Raw genomic sequence first — 11132 nt, 5'->3', positions numbered from 1 at the left:
TCTGTCCGTCTCCTAAGAAGGACAGACTTTTGTTAAGACTTGGTATGCTTTTAAGTGATGTGGAATGAGATCATACTTTTTCTAAAGTAGAGGGAATCTTTTTTTTTCTTTTTTCTGTTTCTAACAAGCATCTAAGCTACGTACACCTTTTTTCACTCTTTCATACTCAGAATAATCTGATTTCTACTTCTACTGAACTGGCTGAAAGACATGAGTCAATAAGCTACATTTTTCCTAAGCAGGGGAAGAGTAGAACTGGAAATCATCATTTATTTATGATTCATTATTTAATTTTGTTGTGTAACACTTCATGTCAAAGTGTAAAGGGGCAAACTAGCTTCACCGTGAGGTGCGCGACGTGGTATACCGGGGGAACTGTGGATTCGTAATTAGAAAAATGCGTGTTCTGGGTTTCATCCACTACAGATCCCTTTGGCTATTTATTCAACCAGTATTTGTTGAGTGCCTTGATATAAACTAGTCACTCTTCTAGATAATGTGGTACTAAACAAAAGTAAAATCACTATTTGGTGAAGCTAGTATAGAGAAAATTAACAAATTAACAAATAAACATACAACATGTTGCGTAGTGATTGAATGCTAAGAAAAATGAAAATTGGGTAAAGGGTCAAGACTGATGGAGAGGGGTGTGTGTGTGTGTGTGTGTGTGTTTGGTTTGTTTTACTAATAAATGATTATTTGACCTTACATTCAATCTTTCTAGGTTTTAGTTTTCCCAATTAGTGTGTGTGTGGTGTGTGTGTGTGTGTGTGTGTGTTTGGTTTGTTTTAATAATAAATGATTATTTGACCTTTCTGGGTTTTAGTTTTCCCAATTAGTGTGTGTGTGTGTGTGTGTGTGTGTGTGTTGGAGGAAGAAGTGCACATGAAATCTAGGAGTCCTGAGGACCTTCCAGTTGTTCGCTGGGACTAACCCAGAGTACTGTGTAGTCACTCATTGCAGGATCATCCTCATTTAAGATAACTCAGTTAACACATGGGCCCCTTGTATTTTTTCCATCCATACATAATAATTTGCCTCCTAACTCTAGCATTATCCTGTAGTATATTCCAAAGCAGTTTGTGATTATTTTCTCACATTAACTCATTTTATTCATTGATTCCTTCATTTATATAACATGTATTGAGGTTATACTATAAACCAAGAAGATTTAGATCAGTATTGGTATCCCTGTATCCTAAAAAGGAGAGACAGAACAAATAATATAAAGTAGCCCAGAGACAAATAGCAAATCCATGTAAAGTTAAAGCTAAAATTCTTTCTTCTCTGAAGACATACTGTGTTGCTTCTTTTATTCATGCCCTTATGAACTCAGAGAAAGGCAGGGTTTCTTCTTGATATTTGTCTCCCTGTGATGTCTATGAGATAAGAAGATCTGATTTTGGCCATCAGAAGTCTCTGAAGAAGAGATTCTGAATGAATGTGTCCAGATTTGTGCCTTATAGGTCGTGTATTCTATGAAATAAGTACAGAAAATATTCTTTGATCAAGAAAAGATAAGAATTTTCCATAAAGAAAGGCATTTTTCCTGCTTAACACAATGAAAAGATCTGTCCAAGAGGTATTCATCTGTGCTAACACTGCCCTTCTTCTTGACAAGGTGTCAGTGAAAGTGAACTCACTGAAATGCATTCCAGTTCCCTCAGGGAGAAGTAAGAGAGGACACAGAATAAGCTTTAAAGCAAGCCCTAGGAGAGGTCTGAGAGCAGTTTCCTACAGCACATTCTGTTACTAGGAAAGGCTACACGTCTTAAGACAGAGCTTCCCAATCGGCTTACATTCCTTCATTGAAAGCCCCTCCTCCTATAACCTGTAGGTGCTCTGAAAGAGAGCTTTATATTGACACTATTTTTTAAGTGTGAAAGATAAAAGTAATGTCATCACTATGGGTGATCTCAGCAATTCTCCTTGATCGAATTGAAAAAGCCATCACAATGCAATGCAGCAATGGACCAAATGCAGCAGTGGCCCCACTGAAATCTTATGATTTTAACAGCAGTTCATTCTCAATCCCCCAGGAAGATGACCTTGCAAAACTCTGGAGTAAACAGAGGCTGCAAGCCCGGCTCCAGCATCAGGAAAGACACAGCTTCCAGAAAACACAGGGAAGTCTCAGTTAAAATGTTCAAGTTTCATGTAAAATGCTGGTCCTCCATCATAGGGCATTGTATAGAGGCACCAAAATAAATCCATGAATAGAAGCAACGGCAAATGGCTTACATAATGACATTGACATTGATTCTTCTTTCCAGGGATTTGATTGATTTCAGCAGGTAAAAAATTCCTCCACTGTCTTACTTCTCTCACAGGAAGCATGCATTGAAGAAATACCAGTAGATTTCTTTATGGACTATAGTGTTGTGGAATGGAAAGAGTTGAATGAAAAGGGTCTAAGCTTAAAAAGATTAAACTTTAACTGTCCCCTGCCCTGCATCACATATACACTGGTGAATGCTTTTTTAAAATCTCATATGCAGAGGTTGGAAGCTTTCCAAAGTGGTGTACTTGGCCTGAGCCTATTCTCCTAGTGCGGAAAGCTGGAAATGAGAAAATGCTGATGGCTGAGCATCAGCTGGAATGACCAGTGGTGGAGGGGCACTTCCAATGTGCGTTCATTAGTCATTGAACTTGAAAGTGCGTGCGATAAATATTCAGCAGAGATCTATGCAAAAAAGTGGGTGGCTTAGATTGGAGGCAGACGCATAAATCTGTCAGAGGGTGATGATGTAGGGAATGGTGTCGTGGATTTTGACCCACTGTGTAGTCAGAAGTCAGTCTGTTTGACCTCTTTAGCACGTGAGCATTATGTTGTGGATTCCTCACATTATAAGTAACATGTGTCCAGTCTTATAAGGAACGCTTTCTACTGAGAGGGTCTTTCAGTTTGGAACCTCTTTTTGTCATTGTTTTTATTTTTCTCTCCTCTAACATACAGCTAGAAATATGTTTTATGTTCTCAATTTAGACTTGGTTTGAAAGTCTTACTACCTAGCCATTCTCATCCTGCATAGATCCCTGAGTTTCAAACTCATCTTTGAACTTATATACCCAGAAATATGGTCAAAAGGTTTCAGAATCAATATGAGCCATTATATTGGAGCAAAAATATGGAAACTCCCTGCTCAAAAATGGCCTTGATCTATTAGTTTCTGGCCTTGACCTATTAATTTCTTGACCTGTTATTGAGATAGTCCATTGAGGGACTGAAGTACATGGGCATCACAACACTCGAGGTCTCACACACATATCTTGGTTTAAAATAACGTATGTGGGAATTATAGAATTCTTTTGGTATTTTTCATCATAACCCTCTAAAAATTTTTATTTAACTTAAATTATAAATATTTTCTTTAATGCCTTCAGAATTTTGTATAAAATTGGAATGGCCTTCTCCATCCCAAAATTATAAAAGGATTCTTGGTTTATTCTAGTACCTGTTTTATGTATTTATTTACAATTGCATTTATATCCTTTATGCATTGGAACTTATCCTGCTTTATTGGTTGGGATCAGACTCTGACTTTATTAATATTTTTCCAGATGGCTACCCAGTTGTTCCAACAACATTTATGAAATTTTTCATCTTTCCGTAATGGTTTGAGATTATGTATATTTTCCCATATATGTCAAGTTATTTTTTAGACTTTCAATTCTGTTTTTTTTTCTGTATATTCACACTCTAATACTTCGTGTGGCAATTTATAATATAATCTCAGGCACATTCCACAACTTTTTAATGATTAAATTTCCTTATTTTTAAAAAGGCAGCGATGAGAGTATGTACCTTAGAGATGTTACAAACGCGGCATCAAATAATACTTTAAAGAATTTAGCATATCTGGCCTATTCTAAACCCTCAAAAATATTAGCCAGTATTATTGAGTAACAACAGCATTATTGTACTTTCTTCCTGCTGCTGAATTTCATTTATATTTTGCAATAATTTCCAATATACTGTGTATTTGTATGTATTTTAGGAGGTCTTTAGACAAATTTAAGGTAACTTAAACTTATATAGTTTTTGAGAAAGCTTTCTTAGTCTCTTTATTCTGAGGACTAGTATCACCCAGTAGGAACCTTTGTTCTAGACAGTCTACTTCCCACTGGGCTGCTGTTGCCATCTGCCCTAGGTCATGCCTGCCCCAGTTAATTATGTGTTGCTGTTTTCTCTTGAAACGAAACTAGAAGCCTCTCTCCTGTTTAAAACAAAGACTGATTCCCTGCCGGTCTCTTTTCACAAATCTGGCCAACAAGGAATTGGCCAGTGTTGTCTCTGTTTCTCTTACTCTACAGGAGAAACCTTGCTCATAATCAAGGATGGGAATAGTGCACCTAGGTGAGCAGCTGAAATGAAATCCACTAATTGTGAACCTGGTGTAGGGCAAGAAGAGAGTGCTGAAAAGATCAAGGCACAAAAATTTACAGGCAATGTAGTGTCTTTCGTACCTGCTCCCAAACTGGAATCTCAAGATCTTTTTTTTTTTTTTTTTTTTTTTTAATTAAAGCATCATTGGCAACAGAATATACCCCTGAGCAGCAAAGCTCATAAAAAGTAGCTTTTATAACTTGATTACTTATTAGATTGGTTTCTTATTTTTTAAGAACAGAAAATCTAGCATGGAGTTTTATAACAGAAGGAGGTAAAAGGATATAGATTTCTTATGTACTAGCCAGTGATCTGAACTTTTGATTTCACTGTTCACATTTAGGTGGTTTAGCAGAAAGAGCACATGGGCTTCTCGCCTTTATTTGATTTGGGAGGAAATATACACGTATTTCCAATTACAGGAATAAAGTCTGGCAAAATACCACACCACCCCAGGCTGTGAGAGAACACTATTGCTCTTCAGTAAAATAAAATTGGAAGCAAATAGAACTAGAAATTATAGTACTTAGATAGTTGTTGGGGTTTGTTTGTTTGTTTTTGAATGTTGAAATCAGTTTTGGCCGGCCGTATAGAATTCTTTTCAACTATCCTGAAGTCTATAAGATCAGCTGCTAATTTAGAAATTTATTTATGCATTTCTACTTACACACTATAAAAGTACCTCTAACATCATATGCCCGAGGGCAGAGCTTTAAGGAATATTTTTCGTGAAGTTAAGTAATCAGACAGACAAAATTTGGAATCACTCCCAGTTTTTCTGAAGTAAAGTTAATTAATCTGGAAGCACATCATTTGTGTATAAGAAATTCAAGGGAAGTGTAATTAGTTCAGCAATTAGCTTTAACTTTTCAGAAACATTTCTCAAAAATAGGCATTAAAATCTAACCATATTTTAACTGGTTTATTGCATCTGCTTGTTAAACATGTTGTCTCATTGGTCGATCTTGTTTTAGAGGGAATATTTCATCACTGGCTTTTCCTGCACAGTAAAGTTCTGCTGTATCTACATCCTCAATTTTGACTTACTGTTTGATCTTAATGATCATATGACTAGGACGTACAGTGAACATTGTTTAGCGTCTCGAATAGAAAAGGATGACACATGCTTCTTTGAAAGTTGTTTTCTTACCTGTTCCTTAGAAAACACTTCCTCTACCTGTTGTCCTCTAACTGGACACGAGTATGTGTTTTGTTGTGATGATTTTGATAAAAGAACTTGAATAAGGTTCTTTAGGAAATGAGACAAATTATATAAAAATTTTGAGATCTATTTGTTTTCCCCAAGTTAGAAAAATATAAAGTTATTTCTGGGGTCAGGTTTTACTACATGTTATTAAACATATTCTAAATCCCGATGGCTATTTGATCGGTCACGAAGGTCTTTAACTTGTCTTTTTTCTATTGTGGTGTGATTGGCATACAACATATTAGTTTCAGGTATACGACATGATGAGACTCTATTTATATACATTGGGAAACGATCATCACAATAAGTCTAGTTACCACCCGTCACCTTATGTAATTTTTAAAAAAGTTATTTCTTGTGATGAGAACTTTTAAGATTTACTCTCTAACAATTTTCAAATATACAATGCAGTATTATTAAGTATAGTCATCATGCCGTACGTTATGTCTCTATGACTTATTTTATAACTAGAAGTTTGTACCTTTTGTCTTTTTATATTTTTTACATTAACAAATTATGGTATTTTACAGCTTCAATATTACCTCTTTTTTTATTTCTTATGCTTATAATATCAAATGAACAAGGATTTTAACAGGATTTGTATTCTTTTTATTTCAAAATTGCTAAGAACGGAAAGTCCACAAGTAGGTGGTTATAACTAATGATGCATTTATAATCTGTCAGTAGCTTAAAGTATTGTGTTTTTATTCAAAGTGACACTTCCTCTCCAAAAAATGTCTATCAAAGTTGGTTAAGAATGGGATTTGAAAATTAACGTATCTAGCCCTTTTAAGATTATGGTACTCTTTTTCTATTTTTATATATCTTGTTCATATATGATTTTATATAATTTTGGTCAACTGTTAAATACTGTGTATATTCTCTTAAACTCTTTAAGACTCAGTCCAGAAAATACCATATTTGCCATAAAGTAGGAACATTTCCAAGGCAGTAGAGTTCCCAGGCAGCCCACTGACTTCTGTGTGGTGATGGCTTTAGAGTACCATGCATGCTGTAGTTAGCCATAATCTTCATCACTTCCTCTTCTCTTATATGGATTTTGTAAATCCTGGCTTACAGAAAGAGATTTGGTTTAAAATCTGCTTATAAACTTATTTATTATTCCACTTTGAGTTATTCTACTCACCATTTTCTATAAACCAAAATCCCCTAGACCCTCTTAGCCTGCTTCTCTTTTCCAAATAAATGTCAAATTGAGTTAACAGGGAACCTGAAAATGGCCAATATCAAGTGTAATGCTGAAGGTCAGTTGAATCTAAATGAACATGTTAGAATAATAGCAGTTCAACATTCATTCATTCAGCGTATAATTATTGAGGACCTACTCTGTGCTAAGACTTTTTCTAGCTACTGGATATTGATTGAAATGTAGAAAATAAACAATGAACAGTGATAAGAGAAGTATTGTTTAAACAACCTACTTTACTATACTTATAATCTTACAAATAGAATTAAACCAGACACCAGATGATTGTCTTATAAGACAAATCATCATACTTTACTAACTTACTATAGTTAGAATAATTAGAATATTGAATATAGCTTTTTTATATAAAACACGAGTACCACACAAACGCATATCCTTCTTTTGCTATAACTGTTATAGTCAAAATAACTGATTGATTTTACTTTTTCATCATTTAATAGCAGGCATGGTACAAGTGTAATACACTTTAACTGAAAATTGACCTTATATATCAAGGGGGAAAAAGAGACTTAATTATAAAATTAGTGTCAAAAATATTTTACCAGGCTTACAGACATAACAAAATAAATCAAAATTATTTTTATATTCAGGATTGGAAATATTATTTACATAATGATGTTGTTTTGAGGTACTCTCTAGCAATAATATTTACCTTTATATATGTTTTTAAAGATACACTTTAAAAAGGTGAGATGATTATTATTTATCTTTTATTGATTTTTTTTTTAAAAGAATTCCATATGTTCAACAAGTCATGAGTAACAAAATTTTGAAAGCCTACAAACGAAATCAGAACAAAACAGAATCTCTGGTCACCCAGTATACTTTATGTAGGATGAGCTGAACCAGGGCAACTGCTGGTATATCTAATAATTCAGGGATCTCATGTTGCTTTTACAGCCCCGTCAGCAGATGGTTAGTTCAGAAGTTCAGTGATTAGCAGAGAGGTAGGCACAGCATAGACCTTCTCTAAGCAGATTCAAAAGAGTAAGTGAATGGCTGAACAAAAGAGAGTCAACTAATAGGTTTTCAAATAGTTGGAAATCAGGCTCAAGGAGGCTATATTAGTTTCTAACTACTTACTAAATACCAAATATTTTATTGAGCAACTTTTTCATACTACACTTCATTAAATTCTACAACCAGTTTATGAAACAGAACACCTTCCAGGTATGTAACTTGCAGAGAAACCAGATGTCCAGATTTTGACAGGAAAGCCAAATAGATGGACTTAACACATGGCAGAGATGAGGTGGGGAAGTAGCAAGTGATGCAGTCACTATTCTTCAGTGCCTTGTCTACCTTCAGAAATTGGGATGATTGACACAGGAAACATTTCTAAATTGCGTGATTTCCAGAGCCTAGAAGCAGATTCTAATATCCCACTATATCTAGCTCTCACTGTTCCTGGGTCAGGGACCAAGGCCATTGGTCTTGGGAGCAGACAGGGATTGGCCAACATGCAAAAATGATCAGTGGTGAGTCTTGTAGTTCATGAGCAAGTTAGAGACTCACAGATAAAGCCTGCTGACTAACTCAAGAATACAAGTCCCAGTCTTTGGGGCTTTCATAAATGAGGAGAGGCAAGAGTTACAGGAAAAATTCAAAGCTCTAGCAGCAAAGAGTTTGGATCTTAGCTCCCAGTACACAAATTATTAGCTATCCAGTTTTTGGCAAGTGGCCTTGCTTGACCTCAGTTTGCTGGTTTCTTCATCTGTAAAGTAAAAATGCTGAACATTTGGCTGTGTAACAGAAGGAATTTTAATAGATTTTATAAGTAGAGATGAGACTGTTTTATGTGCTTAGTGCCTCTAATTTCACATCCCAGTGAGAAGCACAGTTAACTCTCCAAATATAAGGATAATTTGACTTCTTTTGATCCTATTTTATATCTGAGGGCAAATTATAAGCACTTATTTATTCAATGCTCATAAATCTGTATCCAATGTACTGGGATAGTTTATGAAATACCTCTCTAATTCTTGGGATGATTAGCATGATGATTTGGGTGGGCATGACTTTGGGAGTGGGGGGTGGGGTAGGTGGAAGTAGAGGAATTAATATTTCCCAGCCTTATTTCAAATTAAAAATCAAGACTAAGCCTATCCTAATCCACTGCTAAGTTTCACAGAATTCTCTCTCTCCATGTTTTACTCTTAGAAGAAAAAAAAATTTTTTTCAAAATAAGTAGAATTACAGTCAAGTGCTATCACTTAATCATTAACTAGACATCCTACATCTAAAACAGTCAATTTACTTGCCAGGCTCACATGTACCCTAGACATGCTGCAGGCAGTAGTAATTCTTTTCTGTTTTTTTGCTGAGTATCAGCTCGAGAACACAGAATTGCATTTGAAGCATTCTCTTTTATTAAAGCTGTTTATTAGTTTCCATCACACGAAGCCCACCAGCAGAGTTTGGGGCTGTGTGTAATTCTAGAAAAGAAATCTTTGGTGTCTTCATATCCAGAGGTGTTTCCACTGACCCATTAACAATGAGTTTGCCTTCTGAGAGGACTCCCAAGGACTGGCTGTGTTTCTGTTTGTCAGAGCAGAGATAATTGGCCCCCACAGGCATGTAAGCCATGACCTGGGTTTCATAAGTGAAACTGTCAGAAATGGCTTCCAGGGTCAGACTTACAGTCTAGGCAGCCTCCCAACTAGTTGCTCACAATGGAGTGAAGAGGTAGTTTACACAAGGATATGGTCCACCCCCTTGAAATCAGGCAAACAATGGAGGGTCATACTCTGAGGGTCATAGCTTTCTCTTTACACTCTGCATGGAGCTTTTCTCTGTGAAGCAGCCCAACCATCCCATCTGCTCTCAACTCTCTTTTCTCCCAGTCTGCAGTGCTCTCCCTCAGGCCCCTGGCATCTCTCCCTTGGCCATTTCCAAGTTCTATTTGTTTCCCTATCCCAACTTTAGATCTTTATTCAGAACATTCCTGACAAAATATGGTGGTTCCAATAATTTGATCCGAATGAGGAGAATGACTTAGACTAAAAGAATAGATTCTTTTTTGTCATTACTTCTTCACTTCTTTTTTTCTATAATTTCTGTATTTTTAGATGCGATAGTAAGCAGAACAATATCCTATATTTGTGTATAGCTTTATAAAGTTTTGAAATACTAGCTTAATAATTAATGGTATGCTCAGTGACGTTTTTGTTAGTGAGGATGTGACCATGATGTGATACAAGGACCACATGCAAACCAGAATCAATAATTTCAGGTCTTCCAGGAATTTACTACTATGGACAAAGGCAAAGACTCATGAACCTCTCTGAGCCTCTGTTTTCTAACTCATAAGATGGGAGAAATCACTTCTACCTTACGGAATTGTTATTGTGATCAAAGAAAATATATGTAAACCCTAAGTAAGGTGTTATTATTGAAGGAACATATATATAACCTGGGAAATGGTCATGAGGATGGTGATTGAAAATGACATTAAAGGTCTGCGGCCATGCTACCCTGAACAAGCCCAATCCCGTCTGATCTCAGAAGCTAAGCAGGGTCGGGCCTGGGTAGTACTTGGATGGGAGACCACCTAGGAAGACCAGGAACTGTAGGTGGAAAAAAATTTAAAAAAGGGTTGGTAAGCAGGCAAGGTCCTTGCAATCTGTGAGGTCAACCAAGGGTTGCCTCATCTAAAAAAAAAAAAAAAAAATTACATTAGAGTCTACATTCTTATGAAAACTTGCTTTAATATTGAGTAGAGATGATTGCAATCATTCAAGATTTGCACCAATGTTACAAAATCATTTGCATACCTTAAGCAGTTAATTTAAATATTATGTATCACATATATTACATATAGTGTGTGTATAATGTGTCTATATATGTGTATATAGGTATGAGTGAAGGCAGTCTTCGATGAGATGGTTCAATTTATGATTTTTCAACTTTACAATAGTGAAAAAGCAATATGCATTCAATAGAAACCATACTTGGAATTTTGATCTTTTCCCGGTCTTGCAATAGGCAGTATGATTCTATCATGATGCTGGGCCTTATAAAATAGGCTTTGTGTTAGATGATTTTGCCCTACTATAGGCTAATGTGTATGTTCTGAGCGTATTTAGGGTGAGCTAGGCTAAGCTATGATGTTCAGTAGGGTAGGTGTATTAAGTGCATTTTTGACATAACATTTTCAATTTGTGATGGGTATATAGGGACAGTAAGTCAAGAAACATCTGTTATATATAACTATATATAACATCTGCTATATATATATATAACTATATAGTTATATATATATAACTATATATATATAACTATATAGTTATATATATAACTATATATATAAC

General features: G+C 35.5%; 1 protein-coding gene and 1 pseudogene across 1 annotated transcript in view; both read left to right on the top strand.

Moving 5' to 3' along the window:
- DCC (DCC netrin 1 receptor) overlaps positions 1–11132 on the top strand; it is a 1008917-nt gene that overhangs the window by 430607 nt on the left and 567178 nt on the right. The gene's annotated exons all lie outside the window — the stretch shown is intronic.
- On the top strand, positions 10279–10397 carry LOC112469331 (annotated as a pseudogene).

This window comes from Pteropus alecto, unplaced genomic scaffold (assembly GCF_000325575.1).
Source record: "Pteropus alecto unplaced genomic scaffold, ASM32557v1 scaffold146, whole genome shotgun sequence".
NCBI lineage: Eukaryota > Metazoa > Chordata > Mammalia > Chiroptera > Pteropodidae > Pteropus > Pteropus alecto.
Note: the sequence above shows the minus strand (reverse complement) of the source record. Positions and strands in the feature narration are given on the sequence as shown.